The sequence below is a fragment of the Taeniopygia guttata genome, chromosome 3, assembly GCF_048771995.1.
Source record: "Taeniopygia guttata chromosome 3, bTaeGut7.mat, whole genome shotgun sequence".
In the NCBI taxonomy this organism is placed as follows: Eukaryota; Metazoa; Chordata; class Aves; order Passeriformes; family Estrildidae; genus Taeniopygia; species Taeniopygia guttata.
The window spans coordinates 101,641,572-101,664,070 of record NC_133027.1 but is presented as its reverse complement, the minus strand read 5'-3'; positions in this window follow the sequence as shown (position 1 = coordinate 101,664,070).

The window sequence follows — 22,499 nt, the reverse complement described above, 5'->3', positions numbered from 1 at the left end:
GACAATGCCTCCAACAAAGTGCTTGAGCCATAAATGGAAAAAGAAGTAAGTTTCATCCTATTTTTTGAAAATGCATATGCTGAAAATCTGTTTCAAATGAAAATTAAATAATGCTTTTTAAGCTACAAACTACAATAGGTCTAATGCAATAAGGCACCAACTTCTCTTGTCCTCAGTTCAAGTTGTGGTTAGGAGTTTCAAGACAATGCCTAATAAAAGATGCATTGTTTTGAGGGCAGTTGCCTGTGATAAGACTATTTCCACTTGCATCTCTTAACAATCTTTCATTTTAAGGAATAAATAAAAGGAGGTAAGGGCAGGAAAATGAGTAAAGAAAGATAAAATGTGCAAAACACAATGAGTTTGGGGCACCCTCGTCCTGCTATCTGTTCAGTTGAACAGTCCATTGATTACAATGGTGTTTCTCCTGACTCAAATTTACGTGAATGGAACAGCAGCAGCCCTTCAGATAACCATGATTTATGCCTTTCCTGGAAGTCACAGCAGATAACAGTGCTGAACTCTACCTTCTCCTTTTGAAACACCTTGACATTTGTGACACAAGATATTCTCCTGGGTGTGATAGAAATGATAATTTTGTATCAGGTGTTACAAATGGATTTTAAGAATTTGAAAGCAATTGCATCTATATGTTTGTAATTTTTCATTTTTTCAGGGTTCAAACTGGACTAATTTTCTATTCCAACCACACAACATTAATGAAATAACTTACAGACTGATAGAAATATTGCTATTTTTCAAAGATTTTTTGTTAGAATCCTATATTTTCAGTAAATGGAAATACTCAAGAAATAGTTAATACTATTTCAGAAAGACTTAAAAAAATCCTAATCCTGACTTTGCAATGAACATCCAGTGTGTAATCCATTTGTATGTTCAGTCTTTGAACAGCTCTAAATGTATTGCCTAATCATTATCTAACACAGATAATATTGACATTAATTTCATCATATGATTTTCCTTAATCTAAGACAAAAAGAAATGTCTTTTTGCTTCACAGACAAACAGAAATTTTTCCTGGGGAGGAATTCTCTTATGGGGTTACTTCTCAGGGTTCACCACTCCTATCATGGGCAGTTTCTGACCTCTGAAGGAAGGGGAGGAAGCCCATGCAAGCTGCCTTTCCATACAGCTGACGTATTCTGATCCCCAGAACCACAGCAGTAATACAGCTGAATTAACAGAGGGTTTGTCTATACCACAGGCACAGAAATTCCTTAACGGATTATGGAAAAAGTGGTTTCAAGGAATCTGTGCTGTCTGCTGAAAAAAAGATTTAATGAAGAATCAATGACCAAATTGAGCACTAGTCTCTTCTCAATGAAAGCCTTGTTTGAGTCAAAATTCCCCTCCGTGTCTGTAGCCAACTTGAGTAAGTTTAGAAGAGCAGCACCAGCTGAGGGGTAACTGCAGCACCATGTTTGGAGAATGCCTCCCGTTTGCTCCTGCTTCCTAACATTCCTGAGCATGGTAAGCACTTGAGATTGCCACTGCTGGGCATGCCAGCTGGCCCGCCTTCCTTCTTCTGTTCTGCAGAAGAATCCTGGTGAGTGAAACATTTTCAAAATGTGTTTCTGACACAGTGGTGGAAGACTTACAGCTATTGTTTGAAACAGGCAAGAAGAAATAGCTATATGTGTTCTCCTTGTTGGGAGGGAACGCATGGTAATAAAAAAGTCCTGGATTTTCACTGCAGAAGGTAGGTGTGTTTTGAATCTTTGTGATGGAGACAACCTTAGCAGACTAATTTTAGTGGAAATGCTTGTTTTGACAAGTGAGGAAACACAACAATTACTAATGCATTTTGTCATTTGAGTCTTTCTTGACAAACATACCCGAGGATTGTAATATAAATACATAACTGCTTTTCCTCATTTCAGCATGCCACTTGTGAACGATTTTGTCATAACAAAACCCATCTTCCCTGCTTTTCATTTATCTCCCTAAAATAGAAATGGTCTTTTTCCATTTACCCTGCTAGAGTAAACATCTATTAATTCTCCCAGGTCACAAAACCTTCAGCTTCTGAAGGTTAGAAATGTCTGCACAGTATGCAACTCCTTTGGTTTAGTTCTGCCTTGAATCAACTCTACAGAAAATGTCCAAATATTTGCCTGGTAATGGGAAAAATGAATGTAATTGATCCACGGCTCTTATGTACAACATCAAAGTACTTAGAGACAAGAAGCTATTGTAAGACAGTGACTAATAACTGTATGAGGGGATTTCCATTAGCAGGCCCACAAGGAAGATGATTCTAGTCTGTGAGTGCCTTGTGAAAAGTTAAAACTGACATGAACTATACAAGGAGTTTTTAATAAAACAAAAGTTGTAGAAAAGGTCATCACATTTTATACATATGACTTTGGGATACATCAATTACAGTCAGATGCAATCATAAATTATTTAAATTACCTAAATCCCCTGTAAAATCCTCCTGTAACACAATTTAAAGTCTTCTGCCCCAAATCTTTCAAATCACTCTGTTTTTGACAGCTGTGTAGATAGCAATTAGCAAAACTGAGTTACTATGAATAGTTCCAAAATCTCATGGGATTAAGTGATTCTTTCCCTTACTCCAGAATATGCAACCTGATGGAAGTATAGCAGTTCCCAGCACAGTGCTGCTTCTGAGGCTGCCATAGGTGAACCTGATATTGATAACTAGACAACGCATTTAAGATGAAAGAAAAGATAAATAAAAGACTGACTAGGGAGCTGATCCTACCATCTTTGACTTTACTTTCACTTTGCTCAAAATATTTAAACAGTGGCAGCAAGTATTTGGCTCTGCATAATCTCCTTCTCAGGAGTTGTATTTTCATAATATTCCCAGATGAAAGTTGTATTTCCAGTTTTATTCTGGTTTAGGAAGCCTGTGCTGTTGTCAACCTCTGCTTAGATTATTATCTTAGACCCTTACAGACAATAGTTCATCTTTACTTTTGTAATCATACTTACATATGCAAGGAACATAGGTGGATTTCTTCCATATGACCAGGTTTGGATTTTTTTCCGCCCTCAAGGTAAACTGTTCATCACAGAAGCACACATACAGTGGAAGGAGGAAGAGAGAGTAAGTTCATTCTTTTGTTTTCACAGTCTTGTGGCTAGCTGATGCATGGGACCCAGGGACCAGGCCCAGTCCTTGCCTGGAATCAGTATGAAGAGAGTGGTAAAGAGCATATTAAATCGTTCATTTCTTCTCCTTGCCTGAATTCCACTGGGCCTGTCTGGAAGGAAGGAGATAGCTTGTCCCATGAAAAGGCATATCACAAATTCTTCCCCATTTGAGCCAAATGCTCACAGTACAAAGGATTGCATTTTTCTGAGGCAGTGCTTTGGATGTGCTCCCTAATGTGGTTCAGCTTCCTTGCTGCCCCTTATTTCAGCCCATGTCTTAACGGTATAATTTAACCTTAAATTAGAGGCATATTTTACCCTTGTTTTGTATGCAGAAATTCCTTTGATGTAACTGGGAGCCCGTGCAAAGATGGAGGGTTTATCATGGCCCTTTGAATGCATGTGACATGGCAATTTGTCCAAGGCATATTCTCATGCAAGAAGAATGGGATCCCATTGTGGGAAAATCCAGGGCCAAGCACTGCACAGAACTGACATCAATAGGACTGAACACAGTGTGAAGTTATGGCAAAATCTGATGTATTGCCTGGGGTTTTTTTATGCATCCACTACTCTTAGTGTTGCTGATGGAGAGTGGATATCATATTGTCCAGAGAAACCCTAACTTCTGTTGCAAGAGGATGAAAGGGAGATGATCTCAAGAGTCTGAGTGACCATTTTAATTGGATACATGTGGGCAGAGTCCAGTCCAAATCTCACAGAAAACAGCAGAAATTATTCTGATGGCTTTTGGATCTGTCCCACTATGAAGTCTCAAAATAAGGATTTGAAATAGAATTGGTGAGCACAGAAGTGATTGTCTCACCAGATAAAAAGACATGACATAATTTTGAAATTGAACATGCTCTTTTCAATCAAAGCATCTCCAGGCTCTTTCGATTTTTTTTTTTCCCATTCTTTCTTAATAAGGCAAGTTTTGCTGACCTTTATGCAGCCTCTCACAAGAAAGCCCAAACTTATCTTCAGAATTCTACAGAAACCTATAAATAGACACACAAAACTTACCACATCTTATTTAGGCAGCAATTTAAGCAGTGTTGTTCCAACCCTTTGAGAGCTCTCCATGGGGTCTTAATTTCTAGGTACATTAAATTGCATTTTTTCTTTTAGCACAATCCAGGATAATGCAATGGGAAACAGGAGGGACTGGCTTGAAAGTTCTGGAGTTTATGAACGGCATGTGAGATAAGAAAATGTCAAGGAAAACAGATCATGGGCAGAAGCAGATGTTCAGCTTATGGCCACGTCTTTGATCCTTTCTTCTTTGCATGTCTCTTACATGATGTGTATACAGAGAGAGTATAGAGCCTACATTGCTAATGTGCAGAAGTGAGGGTCATCATGAACTCATAGAAGGATGGTCTGTAAGAGGATTGAAAGGGGTCATAGAGTCAGTATTTGCACCATTTTCTCATGAGAAAGTAGGTCCCATGTCAGCTAGAGCGCAATCAGCACATAGCTTCCAGCCCATATGTATAACTAAATCTGGGTCAATAGAACTGCTAACCCTGGAGAAATATTTCAGTGTGTGGATGAGAGGCTCACTAGGAACAACACCTGTGCCAGAGCCTGCAGAACCATGCAGCAAACACCTATCTGAGGAACTTGAACAATGTGGCTGGATGATTTATATCAGGATGAGGATCTGGCTTTAAATGGGCAGAGGAAGAGAATTTTGAACATAAACAACATAAACATTTAAAATTGGTTCAGACTTTTGTTAGAACAGCAACACTTAAATTGCTGCAGAGGGCATGTGAACCGCCTTGTACCTGTGCATCAGTTTTCTGGATAATGTCTTTGGTATCTCACAGGTACTGAAGTTTGCCAGCTGCATGTTTCTGCAGCTGCTTTTTATTGAAAGACACAATAAACACTACATTCGTGTAAATCCTCTATAAATAGCTGCAGCAAAGGCCATCCCTGAGCTCTGTTCAAAATTAAGCACCCTGCTAACTTCCTAGTCCCTCTCTACTAGCTTGGAAATTGAGTACAATACTAATAGTTACTCTTTTCTAAGTGATTTGGGATCATCTGATGAGAAGCACTATATATTAGTAAAGTCCAAAACATTGAAAATAGTTATTTACTTCTTGTAATTTCTGATCCATCATTTCCAATCCACCTCTATTGTTCCCAGCAAGCAACTAAAATAATTAACAGCAGACAGCCTATTAAGAAATAGAAAGTGTTTTGGTTATTTGCTATTTGTGGGTTTGCATTGTTCCAGCAGGGGAGCAGCTGACTGCAGTTGGGAGTATGTTTTGTACACTACAGACATTTTAGTTCCAATATTTCCCATGTTCTGGAGCTGGAAAAGTTCTGAGATTGTTCAACTTTTCTAAAGTTCTATGTCCAAAATTATGTCGCTTACAATGAATAACTCTGACTAAATAAACTCTGTTTATTCATCATAAATTTATCAAATCTGCCATGATTTTACACCAGTTTAAGCCAAGAGAGTCTTTATCCACTGATCTTTCTTTTACTCAATGGAGCCCTTAAGTTCTTTCCAGAACTTTTGGGTCTATCACTTTTCAGAGATGGAGATCAATCTGATGCAGGACATATACAGAGCAACAAAAATACCAACAATAGCAGATTTTTTTTAAAGCCAAAAAGGTAAAGCAAAGAACAACTGGAGTTGTCCTAAACACAAATAACATGTAAGACTTGTCTGTGTGTGCTGAGACTTGAACTTTTCAATGAGACACTACAAAGCAGAGGAAGGACTGCAGACAGAGTGGTGATCTGGCTCTAGACTGGAAGAAGACTAATTTTCTCCCAGGTGTCTTTTAGGTTACGATATCCCAATAAATCAAAATTACTTTGCCTTCATTTTGAAATTGTTTTTGAGACCTGAAGAAAGGCTACTTGTGCCTGCAAGTTTGCGTTTGTTCTGAGGATATTAGTTGTTCTAATAAAACGTATTATTTTTACTCTGGGTTATTTCTTATTTTTCTAAGCAGAAAAATTACCATTGTTAGGGACAGGGTTTGAGTGGTCTTACTTGAAAGGAAATTTATGGCCTTTGGTATGGGATGATATTTGGCATGGATATCTAGAAGGACTGAAAAGAATAGACCATCCTAGGAAGACTTCTCAAAGGAAAGATAGGAGAATTACTAAAATATTTTAACTTCTGGGACCAACACTGTCCTTCCCCCTGACAAATTTCCAACCAGAACCACTTAAAATTAGAATCACGAAACTGTTTTCTAGTAGGGTCTTAATGTCATCCCTGGACATCATTTTGTGGAGGCATGAGGCCTAGCCAAACTGCCTTAGTGCTCTGCTTCCCTCAGCACTGCTGCTGCTCTTTGCACATCTCAATGCTATGTTTGGACAAATCTACCTAAAGATGTCAAATAGAGACAGGGAACTGTGGTGGACACAAAGCACAGACAGAAAATGCTTTCCATTAGGTATCAGCTGCTGCTTTTAATTAACCAAGAGTTAAGTGGATTCCTACCAACCTGAGAGGAGCAGCTTCACAGATACTCCAGCAGTTAATGATAAGTCACTATGCTAAGGATTTGTATAATTATTGGTACAACAAAAAAATATTCAAGGTATCAAATATATGGTTCCATCTTATTTTTTTAGTTCTTTCCATTTAATTTTCTAGATCATCAGTTAAAAGTAAGAGGATTTGACCTGGACTATATAATTCTGCAAGACACAGTCCCTTCCCTGTTGCCGTTTTTTTTTTTTTTTTTTCCTATTCATCACCTACATGGTAGAGAGGATGATTTCTCCCTAGGGAGAAATAATAAATTAATTATAAAAGCTTGCATTGTAGTTTTTTAGAAATCAAATATGCTTCACACACCTACTGGGTGATGTGCATGAAAATCCATGTAGTGTACATGTTACAGAAGAAGGCTTTTTTGTAAGATTTTTTTATTTTAATGACCTGTGTTTAGAATACTAAAATTGAAACTTTGCTCTGGGTGGTCTTTATTTTTGGCTGAAGCCTCGTAATAGTTCCATAAATATTAATTTATGAAGAATGCAGAACACAAGTGACTGTAGAACTGACCACTTTCTTGGTGCTCTCATATTACTTAAGCTGTATTATTATTATTATTTTCTTACATAACAGTGGGAATACTGTTTAAAAAAATTAAATGGGACTTTTATCATTGAAAAAGTTTGTGGTTTGCTTATTTGGGTGAAAAAAATATCAACTGAGCACATGCAAATAACTTCAGAAATAAAGTTCAACCGTACTAGTTTTGACACCAGCCCCGTTTGTTTCCTCTGAAATGTTTAGCCAGTCCAGCAGCCAGATATTTCAAGAACAGCCTCACAAGTGAAGATTAAATGTGTGTGTTTTTATAAAACAATGACATCTTGTTTTCAAAGTCCTGCAAGCTTAAAATGGATATTAGAGCAGTCACATATAAACTGCAGTTCCCAAGGACAACTGTTTAGCTTAAGTGCCATTTAATGTTCTCCTAAATGGTTCTGCTGTTTAGTGTGCAATATATCTTCTAGATTAGGCCTTTAATCCTTTACATTGTGCTTGCTGTGTCAAAGAGGGCTTCATGCCAACTTCTTCCTATTGGTGGGTCTCATTTTCTCTCTTTTAACAGGCAATGAAGAACATCAAAGTTTTATGTTTTGCCTCTTTGAATCCAAACAAGAAATCCAGATAAAATTAAAAGTTTTTGTGAACTAAAAACTTTAAACAGTTTAATGGGCTTCCCCTTTTGTTTCTGCTTTAATTTTAGTACTTTTATGAGCACAAAGGAGTAGAAGAAAAACTAAAAATAGTTTATAAAGTGTTGCTTTTTTTATAAATGTAAAAAAATTGATATAGATTAGTCAGATACTTATGATGCTAATAAGGACTTCAGAGTGCTATGGCTTTCACACCTCAATGCCTTAAGGTGAAGAGACACAACACCCGTAGAGAAATTACCTGGTGCACCATGTTTAAGCAGAGCAGGGTGTAAAACTAAGCCCAGCTTTGATGCTTAAGGCACATCAGTTTATGCTGAGCCAGCATTTCCATGTACTAACCAGAAGAGCCTCATTACTGATGGATCTTAAGTGTAAGTACTGCTTTGCAGCATAAGTCAATAGTGGGTTTCCAGAAAATAGCTCTGAATTTCTTCGTCTTGGCTATTCTTATGTTTGCTCCTGAGAGGAAAATAAATTTGCCCTGTACGGCCTCAAAAGCAAAAACATCTGCTGGTATTATGAGCAGCCCTATTGTCCAAGCTCAGCAGCGGGGAGGTCTGCACTTGTTCAGTTCTGCTTTCCTGCTAAGCATCGAGAAAGCCTGTGGGAATCACTATCAAGGCTCCTGAGGGCAGCTGGGGAATGAATTCACCTTTTTGGTGCAGCCAAACATCCTGGCTAGTAGCAACTTATGCTAGCTGCAGTGCAGGAAAAGGATGGTTTGGGAAAAAGTTTTGAAAACTCGCTCCAAAGCCAGTGATGGACTGCAGAGAAGAGAAGGACATGGCTCTGGGAAGGTTTGCTGTGGTAGCTGGCAGCTGGAAGATGTGGAAAGCTAAGACTCAGTGGGTGGTAGGGATAAAAAAATTAATGGTGCAACCAGCGCCCTTGGTTATAAGAAATCCCAATTTACTTGGCCTGATTCATTAACCTGAACATCTGCCTAAAGGAAGAGAGCCTTTCCCACTTCTTGCCACTCACTGCAGTTGCTTCATTAGTTACAAAATGTCTACACCCAGAGACCTAGGGCCTCACACTGGGGCTTTTTATTGCTATTTTTGTTATCCTTACCTAAAAACAGGTACCTTCGCTTTGTAATTAGGAGCAAAATTGAGAAAAGGAATATTAAACTTGCATTTCTGTTATTTAGTTTGGAGCTTATGAGTAAGAAATACCTTTCATATTTAGGACCAGATGTATGCACATCCAGAAGCGGAAGTTTATCTTAAAATTGTTAATTATCAGATGTTATTCATATTTGGACTTGAATATTAAGAAAATCTGTGGCCAGATGTCAGCTAAGAAACAAAGGCCAAGTAGCACTGACTAGGAAAGCAAACAAACCTCTTCCTGTAAGCACAGAACCTCCAGGTTTCCATCCAAGTTGATGTCTCTGCCAGCATTGAGGATGAATCCATTCAGTCCTCAAGTTTCTTGGTGGTCCTTTAATTTTTTTCTTTTTAGGCTCATGAGTGAAAAATAGCATCAGCTGTGTTCTCTCAATCCCATTCACCTTGTACTTTGGTTTTACCAAGCACTGAAATCTTTCCAAGCCTGTCTGGCAGGTCTTTAAGAGAAGACCTTCCAAACTTAAGCCTTTCCATTCCAAACTAAACCTCAAGACCCAGGCCACCTCTAATGGCAATTTTCAGCCTCTGTCTGAAAATATTTTCACAAGTGTAATTATTTTTTTGATAGACTCAGCTGTATGGTGTTTTTTTTTTCAACACAGTATTGTTGTAAAGATGTTCATATATGACAGTTTAATTGTTGATGCGGCAGATGTCCTGTCAAAGGGAGAACAAGTGACGGTTGCGTTTGTTGTCAGGGTGTGTTCTTCTGTCCATAGAAAGTTGTGTAACTCCTTCCAGCTGCAGCCAAAAGGAACTGAAAATCAAGGATTAGCCAAGGTAGCTCTGGGGACTTACCCAAGGAACTGCTGGCAGATAGGGTCACTGATCTCCAGCTAGACATATACACAACCGCCTGGTGATAAGGGATTGTAGCAAAAATAGACCTGCCAGGAACCGTGAGGCAGGATAAAGCATTCCTGTTTCACTCCAGACAGAGGTTTTTCTTACCTGTCTTTAAAGATCTCCACGCAGAGTCTCCACTTTGCTTTAGGCAAACTTTCCCTGTACTTGTCTTCCCTCAGTGAATATGCTGTCCCAAAAACATTACTCTAATCTTTCTTCCCACAGTATTTGATGCTCCTACTCGAACACACCATTTTCCCCCCTATCTCCCTTGCATGTGGGAATTAGCTTGTTCCCTTCCTCTTTGCAACAACCTTTCATATCCTTGCATACTGTTTATCAGAGCTCCACTCAGTCTTCCTTGCCCGTGCTAACAGACGGAGGAAATCTCCAGTTAACAGGAAGATGGTGTAGCTGCCTTCCTATCAGCCCACCCTCGACTTCAGTGAGATAAGTAGGATTTGGAACTCTGGTGAATTTTGACGAGCACAACAGCCCCTTGAGGGGCTTTCTGAGATAAAGTAGCGGTGAAGTTGTTCTAATTTATCTTGAGGATATAACTGGATAGTGCTCATAATCAGAGTGGAGGGCATATAAAGATAGCTGGGCTGTTCCTCCTATGCCTCTGATTTGTGCTGCATGCAGCTCAGGAAATCCAGAATATTTACCGGCCGTAAGGTGGTGATTTGACAAGTTCTGCCCAAATAATTGTTCATAATATCCAAAGACTTAGGCTGTGGAAAACCAACCTGGCTGATATCGTTCACATTCTTCTCACAAGTTATTTGGCTATTCATTAACTTTTCCATAAGATAATCCATATATTTTTAAAAGAATAAAATACCACTACAGAAATAACCTTTCATATACCACCAAAATCAAATAGTGTTTAAAGACTTCTAACTTGACAAACTTTAAATTCAGTACTAACAAATTTATGTATTATGTAAAATTGATAGTCAAGTTAGCAAAGCTGCATATTTATGAGAGTGTATTGGTATCAGTTTTCAAACACTGTTCTGAAATTTTACTTAAATACTTTGGATTCAGCTCACTAATATAACTTGGCTCCTTTGTGGAGCTCTAGTGATGCAAACCAATTTAAATCATTGGTTAACCTCAGTTTATGACTTCTTTGTGCTTCAGCCATGATGGAAAACAGCCAGGCTGTATCTGGTTCTCCATCTCTTGGTAATCAAAGGTATCCAACTGCCTCCCATAAAGGCATTTTTTGTGCTCTGCAATACACTATAATCATAATCTTTGTTACCTATATTCTGATATCTAATAATTTTAATTTATAGTAAGCTTCTGTCTTTAAAATTCTACAATGTGGTGGAGATTATACATTTATATTATATTTATATACCAATGGGTGTACTGAAGACAGACTTGAAAAGAGCAAACAACCTGTGTCTGAGGAAGTCTTTTAGATATCACTGTTCATTGAAATAGCACATTTAAGTAGAAAACCACACACTAAGCACTTACTGTTCATATACTTGTGTATATGAAGGCATAACTGCAATACTCTTCAAAATGCAAAAAAAAAAAAAAAAAAAAAGAAAAAAAAAATCAGATAACAGCTTTGTTAGTGCATAAGCTTCCCATCAGCTATAAAAAATGAAAGGGACAGATGCACCAGATGTGAGCATGGATCCATGTTAGTGGTAGCCATAACAGAGAAATGCATTCATGTGAAATACACCATTGTGTGCATTCTGAAGCCTAGAGAATCGTTGAAGTCTGCTTTCTTCCTACGCACAGCTGCAAAGATAACACTGTCTACTGTTCAAGGGCTCTGTGGGGAATTCCTCGTAACAGTTCTGGTCTTTCAATTCTCATTAAGGCTTACATCCCCATTTCAGCTGATGATCAACTCACTATCTGGGTCAGCTGCTGGCGTAAATCCCATCAGCAATTATAATTTTAACTTGACAGTATCATTCCTATAGTGAGAGAGCAAGTTGGAGCTTTACAGTGAGTCTGACTGGATCATTTTTCTATTTTCTGCCCCTGCACTGCATGAAAGGGTTACCATCCTTACCTTTAGCTGCTAGAATTTCTGGGATGATGATATACATTTATGGTGCACTAAAATAATAAGGACAATGACACATGATACCCTTGAACTCAAAATGCTTTGGAGGAAGAAATATAGATACATAGGCCCTTATCCAGAGCTTACTGAAGTCACTGAGAGGCTTTTCCATAAATTTTAACAGACTTTGGATCTGACCTTAAGTTATTTATTAATGACAAAAAACAGGTGATGCACTTTCTCCAGTTTAGACAAGCCTTCTGAATTTGCCAATTAGAAATTTAACAGGAATAGTACCTTCTGGTTTCTTTCAGGAACAACTACCCTTACTAGTAAATGCTTGCACTTCTAGTCTGTAACATTTACAGTTACCACACATTAAACTGAGTGTCATATCAGAAACAGTTTTTAGGTCACTTGAGCTGCCATGATAGATGTCTTTGGAGATCAATTCTCTCAAATTGTGCCTCTCTAGATTCCACTTCAGTGCCTGAAGACTTGCAGCAAGTGCTTGGAAAACTCTTAGCAGACCATCTACAAAGGGGTTTCTAAGGATTTTTTTAGTAGGGACTATACTTTGGACTATGCAGCTCAAGAACATGATCAAAGTTTGGCAGGGAAGATCTCTCAGGTTTTAATGAACCCTCCCACTGCGGGGGTGGGCATTGAGATAAAACTATAAAGCTTGTTTTAGAGTGTTAGTGTCCAGGACATCATTCATATAAAAAGGAGATTTTAAAAGGTTTAAACTTTGCAGTCTACATCTGAGTTAAAAAAAAAAAAAAAAAAAAAAAAGAAAAGACTGTCTCCCCAAGCTTCTGATGGTGGTATCTGTATTTTTTTTAATCTGAGCAGTTGAAGATGTCAGCCTTGCATTGGACTATCTTTATGTATGAAACAGAAGTCCACACAGATACTGTGGATGAGATTTTTCTGTCAGTAACATTTATTTATATTGAGATAATACTGCAAAAGAAGTATGTTCACCTTGGAAAGAGATGGTGGAAGTGAGGAGATTTATGGCTTTTTTTTTTCCTTTTTGAGGAAAGTGTGCAGAATACTTGGGATGTGGAAGTGTACTACAGAAGTGTTTGCTGTTGGGTACTGCTGTAAATATTTACTCTTTGAAACATTAGAGTCTATTAAAAGTTAGCTTTGAAAACTTTTTTTTATTATCTTAGTGCATTCACTAGTTTTATTCACTAGGTGTTTTTTACTCCAACAAAAATTAAGTAGCCCATTATTCTACCTATGAAGTGCTATGAAGAGTTTTGGACTGTAGCCTCCATGTAATTATTAGTGCTTGCCCTGGAAGGCCATGGAGGAAGAAATCTACCAGCCTATGGAAGCTATGCATGCTTCAGGAGTAAAAATGTCAGCAGGAGTAAAATGAGGATTTAAATGAAGACAAGGAGAAGGCAAAGAGACTTCCTTTTCATTCACTAGCTATTCAAAGATGATTGGATTAAAATAACTCCTATTTTTTTCCAAATAAATCATCTCTGCATGGCTTGAAATACTTCATTTGAGCTATTAATGTATTTGCTATTGAAGCATTTAGCAAAATCATCCAGTTAATCCAGAAATCATCTCGTGATCTCACTATGGATTTGTACCCTTGTTCCACACCAGCACAGCTGCTCACATAAGAATGGGAACTCCCTTTGTTCAGGAGTGCCCAGAGAGTTTTTGAGCGATGCTTCATCTGTATAAAAAGAAAAACAAACCAGGACGGTCAGAGAGTCATTACAGGAGGATATGCTCCATTCATTCTTGACCACACTCTCTTCAGTGTCCAGAATATTTATTTGTCTCCTTGGCAGACAAAACTTAGAAAGCTAAGATGCAATGCACAAAGACACCCTATCTGATAAAAATCACACAGCTGTAGGATGTTTTATATGTTTCAAGAACTGGGATTGCATAGAAAGGAATTATTTGAGATGTACTATGTCTGCTGTTTTTTAAAATTGATATCCAAATCTGGGATTTTTCTGGAGAAGGGCTGAAATCTCTCTTTACAATATCCTTGAATTTGGGGGAAATTCTGAATTCAAATCCAAATGCAGATAGGAGAGTTAATCTCACTTCTTGGTGTGAATAACTCACTGAAAAATAAAATTCAGCAATCTAAATGTACCACAGTTTTTACAGTCAGCTGATTTAGATTCCTTAATTAACTCTTTAATTTGGAAAACATTTCAGATACTGAATGAGGTTGTTTTTCAAATCTGCAACTTTATATTTCAGAATATTTTTCCCTGGTCAAAGTTTTTTCACAAGATTTCTGAGTAGCATTCCTGGTTCTCAGGTAACATCAACCTTTTTCTGAAATTTGTGTTACTTTCTTTGTTGGGTCATGGCAGGTCAAGAAAAAACACAAACAAAATGCACCTTTCCTTGATCCCTCATCATCATTTTCTAAAGGGAGGTAACAAGGTTATTCTGAGGACTATCCATCATTCCTCTGGTGGTCCAACCACTTCACTTAGTTTATGATTTGCTGCCAGTGAAGTTGTATCAGCACAACCTGAGGCATTACTCTCAGGTTGACAGTGACAGACTGTTCCCTGTGGGAACAGCAATATGCAATACAAGGCATATACTGACTTAAAAGTCTGTCAAGAATTTAAATTAAATGGCAGTAAATGGAAATAAAACTTCCATTCAAGGTCTGAGTAAGAACTCATGGGGCATTAATAATTTTGTTGGCAGATCAGCAAAGGGTTTCTTAATATTGTGACATCATTTTGTTGATTTGAGAGGAAATGTCTTGTAAATCAGATAAGAACTTTTCTCATCACTGTCCAAAGGCATTTGAGGGAAGTGACAATAGAACTGGAATCAGTTTTTCTTGTTTGTGTTCTCACAGTATCTCTTCCGTTGCAGATGTCTGTCACCAGGGCTGAACAGAAGTCCTCACTAATGAAACATTACAGGAGGTAGACTACAGAAAATGGCTCACACAGCTGCTCACTCATGGCTCTCAGAGTCTCTCTTTTTCTGTTCTATAGTATTCTAAAAACTATGGCTTTTACTGAAGATTTTTTAAAAACAAACTCTGTATCTTGAGTTCCGATGTTCTTCATAAATTTTATGCTCCCTTGAAAATGAATATATAAGTACAAACCACACAAATTCCTACTCCTGATGGTTTTGGAGCCCTACCTCTGTGTAAAATACATCTGAGAAAACAGTTTAAGAAAATCTGGCGCTCAACTGACCATAATAATTTCAAGTGTCTCTAAACAAGCCTGAATTGTTGGGGTAGGATGGGTCTTTGGGCCTAAATCTACAAGCCTACTAGCCAGCTCATGGATCCAGACTTCCTTCAGTAAAGCTTAGCCAGTTTAATCACTCTGTAACTGAAACATAATGCATACAGGCTCCAGCTGCAGTTTCAGTCAGTCTTTGGGAAGTTCATAGTAATACCTGAGCTGTAAGTGCAATTTTTTTTGTTATGCATTGAAATACTGGACACTGCATGGTCAACATCAAGAAGAAGTTTTCTTCTGTACTCAGGAATAGCCTCACTATGAACTGGGGAGAGAGGGAAAAAGGGATTTTATGACCCATAGTGCTATTGTGTGGCATAGGAATAGAAGCAAGAGTTACTGGACAGAGTATAAAACTCTGCAGTACTTCTTCCCCCTATAAACTTGTGCTGAGCACACACAGGCGTGTGCATGTGCCAACAGGCACAACTCATGAGTATTTGAAAAGAGTTTGAGGACAGAGGGAATACTTTATCTCCACTGTAATTTACATTTTTATGGGAAGAATGCCCTTTTATATTCTCTACATAGCTGAAAGAGTTGATGATGGACTCATCAACGGGTGTTCTCCCACATTCATGGCTCCTAAGTGTACCTAGCACGCACTGAGGAAAACATGATACACTTAATAAAAGAAGCAGAGGACTTTTGTTTCCACAGAGGACTCCTGGCTTTAATGGTCAAACTGCTTCCAGAGATATCAGCAGTTGCAGAGCCCTTTCATATGCTGAAAATATGAACCCACACCATTCCAGGCAGCATTTGTGTTAGCAATGGAATTTTTAAATAGAAATAATTAGTTTTGCTGGCCACAGTTGTTACATCTGGCATACATTTGCCCCAGTGAACCCTATTTTTAAAAAACAAAGCATCTGAATTGAGGTTCCAGATTATACTAGTTACTGATCTTTGCAAGCCTAATCCATTCTTATGAACAACGCCTCTGTGGTGTTTTCTTCCCTAAAGGATATAGTACGGGTGCAACCCAAGCTTTATTGGGCTTAATCTGAACCAGAAGTTTGAGCTGATTATTTTAAAAGGCATGCTGTTTCTTAAAAGTGATTTTCTTCCTGTCTTCATGCTGTGCTGATAAGAAGCTATAAGTGGATCTCTTTAATGCTCCAGGCTGGAGTGATACAGAAGAAGGCAGTCATGCATCTGGGGGCTACAGAGCCCAAGGCTAAGCCAGTTGATGTAGCAACAGTAAAGGTTAAAAAAAAATACAGTTTTACTTTGAAGCATATATATCACAGCTTTTAATTTCTGGAATCAGCCCATGTGGGGTGAAACTATGCCTGGTGCATAAAGGTGCTAAACAAGGACAGAGGGAAAGACCTTCCCCTTTCAGCACAGTGACCTGGGATCTGCAGTGCTGTTGACAATGACAGTAAGCCCAAAGCACAGGGAGGGCAGGGGTCAAGAGATGTCCCCTGCAACATTTCAAAGGACCCTGCTGCCCAGAAGGCTTGTGTAGCCTCTCAGATTGTCCTTCCCACCTGTCTTCTGACTGGTGTCCCAGTGAGGCTGTGGAGCACCTGGATCCAAGCTCTCAGGGATCACGAGCTCCTTTATCATATGCCTCCTCTGTAGCATCCCCACTTCAGCTGCTGTGCCCTGCACACTGATCATTGCACACATTTGGTTTACCTCTGAGCTGATGTCTGTAAGAAATAATAGCATGGTTAATACACAGATAGTATGTATTCATACTTCAGTCAGTGCTGGATGTGAGGTAGCAGCCTCCAGCACTGACAGAGTTGGATTCAAGGTACATTCCTGGCTCATTCCAAACTCCCACTGGCCCAAATGCGTTTAGGTTGCTGCAATGAGTGGTCCTGTCTATTGATCTTCCTGTAATCAGTTCTCTCTGCTAGACAAATGCAGGTACTATAAGACCTAATTAGGTGTTTTTACTGTTTAAACACATTTGTCAGTAGAGATGTGCCCTCTGTCCAACATACAATATTTACAAGTCATAAAAATCTCCTTTTGGTGATAAAAATGCCATTTCATAAAATACTTTTATTTTTTAACTAGCAAAAGCAGACAAAGAAATCTTCACAAACGCTGGCTTGTCAGACTCCCTCTACTATCAGCAGACCCTAGAGCAATTTCGTCAGCTGCCTTAAGAAACCATTATTGATTCTCAAATCAGTATTCAGGTCTGTTTCTATTTGTAATCTGGTAACATGCAGAAGTGATAAATTAGTAGATATCAGGTAATTTGTTAAACTCTTGGCGTCCCACGGCTTCACGTTCAGATATCCAAAGTGACTCTAATGTATCTAGATTGTGCCTGCATTATATCATGATGTCAGAATCTTAGTAATTAAAGAGCTGGACTGAAATCCCAATATTGAGATCACATATGCACTGCATGTGCATATCTCTCCCTGCAGACCTGCAATCCCTATTACATCTTCACAAATGTTAAACGCACATTTATATATTCATGGGAATTAAACATGAGAACGTGAAATATCAAACTGCAGTCTCAATGTCATAATTAAGTTATTTTGTTAATTATTTTTCATGCTAAATCACCTCCTTGAGAAATTTCTTTCATCACTCATTAGCCCTACATTTTATTCTAGTAGCTCCAAATTGCAAGGAAACTGGTAACAGATTTTCTTGTGTCCAACTAGTTGAAGACAGAAATTAAGATAACCAAACTTAATCAAGTCTGATTTATCCACAGTTATGTAGTTTCTGTTATTTCTCCTGATTTTTTTTTTTTTAGCCCCTGGGATATATAATCTCATAAGAAGAACAGAAAGCTAGTGCTGTCCTTTTCAACCTCAGACCAAATTTTCAATGATTAGCCAGTTTTAAGCAGAGCCAGATGAGACCTCCCAGTTTCCTGTTGGCCATGTCCTTGGTATCTTAGGAAAATACTGTCCTGTTACTTTAGAAACAGAAGCCAACAACAAACACTGAATAGAGGTGGCCAAGAAAAGTGACAGAGTTAAATGGCTGTGTCATAGCTGGCAGAGAACCAGATGAAATTATCCAGGCCTCAGATAGTTGAGATCGAATATGTTCTCAGGCGAGTTGCAAAGCAAGAGGAAATTCCAGTAAATCATTTACTTAATGAGATCAATGTGCAACAGATCTTTTTTCTCTCCTACAAAGCTAATATTAGTATTCTGTTACCATCCTTTTTTTTTGTCCTGTTTCCTAAGTTATCATGAAGATGCCAACAAGGTCTGGTACTGATTGGGGTCTGACATTACTCATAAATATACTGTGTGAATTAGGAGCAACCACTGCACCTGGCTAAAAATGCAAGCTCTTCAGAGTGATGACCAACCTGTATAAGATACCTTACTCCTGTCAGGGTTACCTGGTCAGAAGAGTAGGAGTCAGGATTATCATATTCCTGATTTGATCACATTCCTACAACTAAAAGCTTCAGAGGCACCTTTTATTAATTCTTTAAAATTTTTGTGTTTTGTAAAAAAACATAGAATTCCACTTCCACGAAACTGTTTTAGTATTTTTGCTTATTACTGCAATTTGACAGGAACATCTCCCAAAGTCCTGGGATATGTACAATTTTACCTCCTGGCCCTTTCAACAACCACACTGGAGTCAGTGGAATTATAGCTCCCTTGCCCAGTTAAAACTGCTCTACGTTTGTGGACAAATTCAAACCTTGTGTTAGGAAGCACAGTTCCAACCACACTTCTGGAGGTTTCAGAGTCTCAGATTCCACCCACTTTTTTGAAAGCATGTGGCAGGCAGAGGAGAGAAACCCTATTAATGCCACCAGTGAGAGATGGAGAGTAATGTGAGCTCAAATGTTGTTAGACACCAGAGAATCCACATGGAAGGGAGCCCAAATACACGCTCCAACCACCTGAAAAACTAAAGGACAAAGATCTATAAAACCTAACACGAGAACTTACAGGAAATCAGGTCTCTTTGGTCCCAGTGTTCTCTGAATTAGGCTCAATTTTCTATGTACACTCTCAACAGCAGTAACCAGGACAGTATCATTCTGTAGTCAAGGATATAGGAGGACCACAAGCACTTTGTACAGCTTCTCTTGGCAGCACCGTCCTTTGCTCCCGTGTTCCACTGTGCATGGCACTGCTTTGGAAATCAAGTACCAAGGATGAAAACTATGCAACAGGAAAGAAACTTCTGCCATCAACATGCAACTTCACAGTGGCATCCCACACAAGTCCTTTTTACCCCTTTGGAAGCATTTGTATTTGATTAGTCTGGTCAGCCATCTAGCGTTATCCATCAGCCAGTGGGAAGGGAATAAGCTGGCGGTGGCGAATGCCTGACACTTGCCAAGTTTGAGCAAAGCTTCTTGTGCAATTTGGACCAACTTCTTCTGAGGTCTGATTGCTGCTGTCCTTCCCCCACCTTCAGGCTTTTGCACTGCAAGTAAAATTGGATGGTGGGAGGTTTGTGTCTATGCCTGCTTTTGCTTAACACCAAGGACAAAGAAGCAGTAATACAGCTGAGAGACTCACACTGCTCTCTCTTGGAGCCTTGGAGCTACCAAGGGCTGGTCCTGCCTGGAAAAGAAACCTTGTAGAAAACAATGCCAGCCACTGGCAAGGGATGGGAGGAAGCCTCACAGGGTAGGAAGGGTGTCATTCCACTTTATTCCAGCTTCAAAAGCTCATGGACCTGAAGGCTGGTGCTATTTACAGAGCTCCCAATATGTCCAGATGAAAACAGAGGAGGCAAGTGATTTGAAGCTGCCTGGTTATATGCACAAAATCTACAGGAGTATGTCAGTAAGTGAGCAAAATATACTGAATATAAAGGATCATCAGGCCTTTATTTTCATTTTCTTACCCTTAAAATGCTTCTGTGGTTATTTTTATCCACTCAGTAAAAACTCTCAAAAATGTGATGATGTGCAAGCATTTGGAAGCTTTTTTTCTGGCTGTTTATTCATTATTTAGTGTAATCCCTGGCTGACTTTAAAAAATTCCAGCTTTTTAGAAAATATTAAATTGCCTAATATATTTCCTTTAAAATAACAGGATATAAACACATCTGCTTTGTAAAAAAAAAAAAAATACATGAAAATAAAACTCATGAAATCAGTTCTTCAGATGGAATTATTGTACTGTAGGTATGTCAAAGACAGTGGGATAAGCCATGGGATGGAATTTCAGGAACAGCTAATTATTTGCTCTTTAAAAAAATACCATTTCCTTTCCTTAATGAGCCAACTTTCAGGAAATGAGTACAGAGAAGGGAGAAGAGAGGAAGAAATACAGTATTCTGGAAACTAAAAGTCTTGCTGGTGTTCCTTCTGCAAGTTTTGTGGCTAAGACACTGAATGGATTCCATAAGTGGGATTTTGTCAGTATGCCAAATCTGCATGGTCTTCTATCTTTTAAAAAATGCCTTTGATTTTCACAGACTCCAGACCAGCTTGGGACTTGCAGGTTTTTTTAAAAAGCATATCCTGCTGCTACAGGAAATATTTTTCTCAACACCACTGTATTTTCTTTTTCTAATCATATTTAAAATGAATCTTACAGAAATCCCAACCATACTCTTACGTATAACACAAAGGAGTTAATTTCACCTATTTACAGGAGAAAAACCCATGGAATTAACACATTTGGAAATGATGTGAAAATGCGAAATGTATTTAAGTTTTTTTAAGATGGTCAAGTACTGAATGTGGTAGGATGTGAAACTATGACTTTCCCTCCCTTTTGGAGAGAGACCATACAACATACTGAATACAGGGATTGGTTTATTTTACACAGGATTACAGAGGGTACTACTTCATTATTCTAGCCGAGAAACTTATTGACACTGGATAAGGCAATTCCAGCAAGCTTGAGAATTCAGTATTGGGCCAAAACTAAATCTCCATGTTTGCATATAACCACATACTGACAACATTCAGGTCTGAGCAATTTAATAATCTTTATTTCTTATAGTGGGCCAAGTTCCGATGCAGAAAACCCTTTTTGCAGATGCAAACTTGTGAGCAAAGATATGCAGTGAAAGGTTTTGGTTTCTTTTAATACATCATCCCTATTGGGTTACTTACAAGTCATCTGCAAGAAACCCAAGTTTGCTGTTATTAATAAAGGGGTTTTGAGAAAGTATTACCAGGCAAACATCATTACTGAAGTGTGCTGGACTACTGAAGTATGGGGCTGCAGCAATAGAAGGTTGTTACAGAAAACCACAGTGGTAATCAGCTAGTGCAGTAGTTTGTAGGGAATGGTCTTAAATCAATGATGTAGTTCTGTATAAAATGTGAAGAAAAAAACCTGGATTATTGGTATTTTTATTGGTGACATGTGACCTGTTTTATGCACTGTATATTTTCATCCTGTAATCCTTTGCTTCACCAGGTCCCAGGTCAGTAAATCACTCAAAACTGACTGCACTGACAGAAAGTTACCAGGAAGAATGACCATCATTTAATCCTTGCAGCAAATTAAAACATCTTGCCACTGGTCTAGAGAAAAGCAGCCTCATTACATAAAGCCTACCAGATTACCAAACCAGCCCTCCATAAGTAATTCAAATGGAAAAATAAGAGAAAAGAGGTACTAAGCAGCCAGCTCACATTGCTTCTTTGTTTACTGTAAGCTACAGAAACAGAGATGACTGGATGAACCTTTGGTTTTTGTTATCTATTCTCTAGGAAGTCCTTGTTTTCATGGGTCAAAATCTCTCCTGACAGAGTCCATTCAACTGATAATCATCAGTGTGGGCCTCAGTAAGCCATGGGGTATCTTAAACCCTAAAGGGATGCTTAGCATATTCTGAAAGACTAAGCCATCAGGAAATGTTTTTGACAAATGTCGCTCACGTTTCTCTCTCTTGAATATACCCAAACTGATCCTGGTTCTGAAAATCAGGTATTTAAGAGATCCAAAGAAATAATGCATAACCTTTTCAGAGCCAGGTTAACTCCACAAGGAGGAGATACTGCAATTGACTGTTGATTTTGATAAAAATGCTTTGAAATAAAACAGATTTTTCAGCAGAAATTACATCTAATTTGTTCAGTCCTAATCAAAAATTAGCGTATAAGAATTTGAGCACGGAGAGATCCAAGACATACTGCAAGTTTGGAGAAAGATGCTAAGACTGTTAAAACTAAATAAGCTCATGTAAACTTGGTTACATTCAAAGAAAAATCTTTTGTGCCAAGTTTTTCAAATTCCAATAAATTTAACTGTCTTGTTTCAAATTTTTATTCCCCTTGAACAAAATGGCATCTGCTTTTACTATAAAAAATGCCACAGTCCATGCTTGGCAAAAATGGAGTCTGTGGCAAAATAACAGAGAAATATATTTTAAAGAATATTTGTTCAGCATATTTGCTTTATTTTCCTTATTACCTTT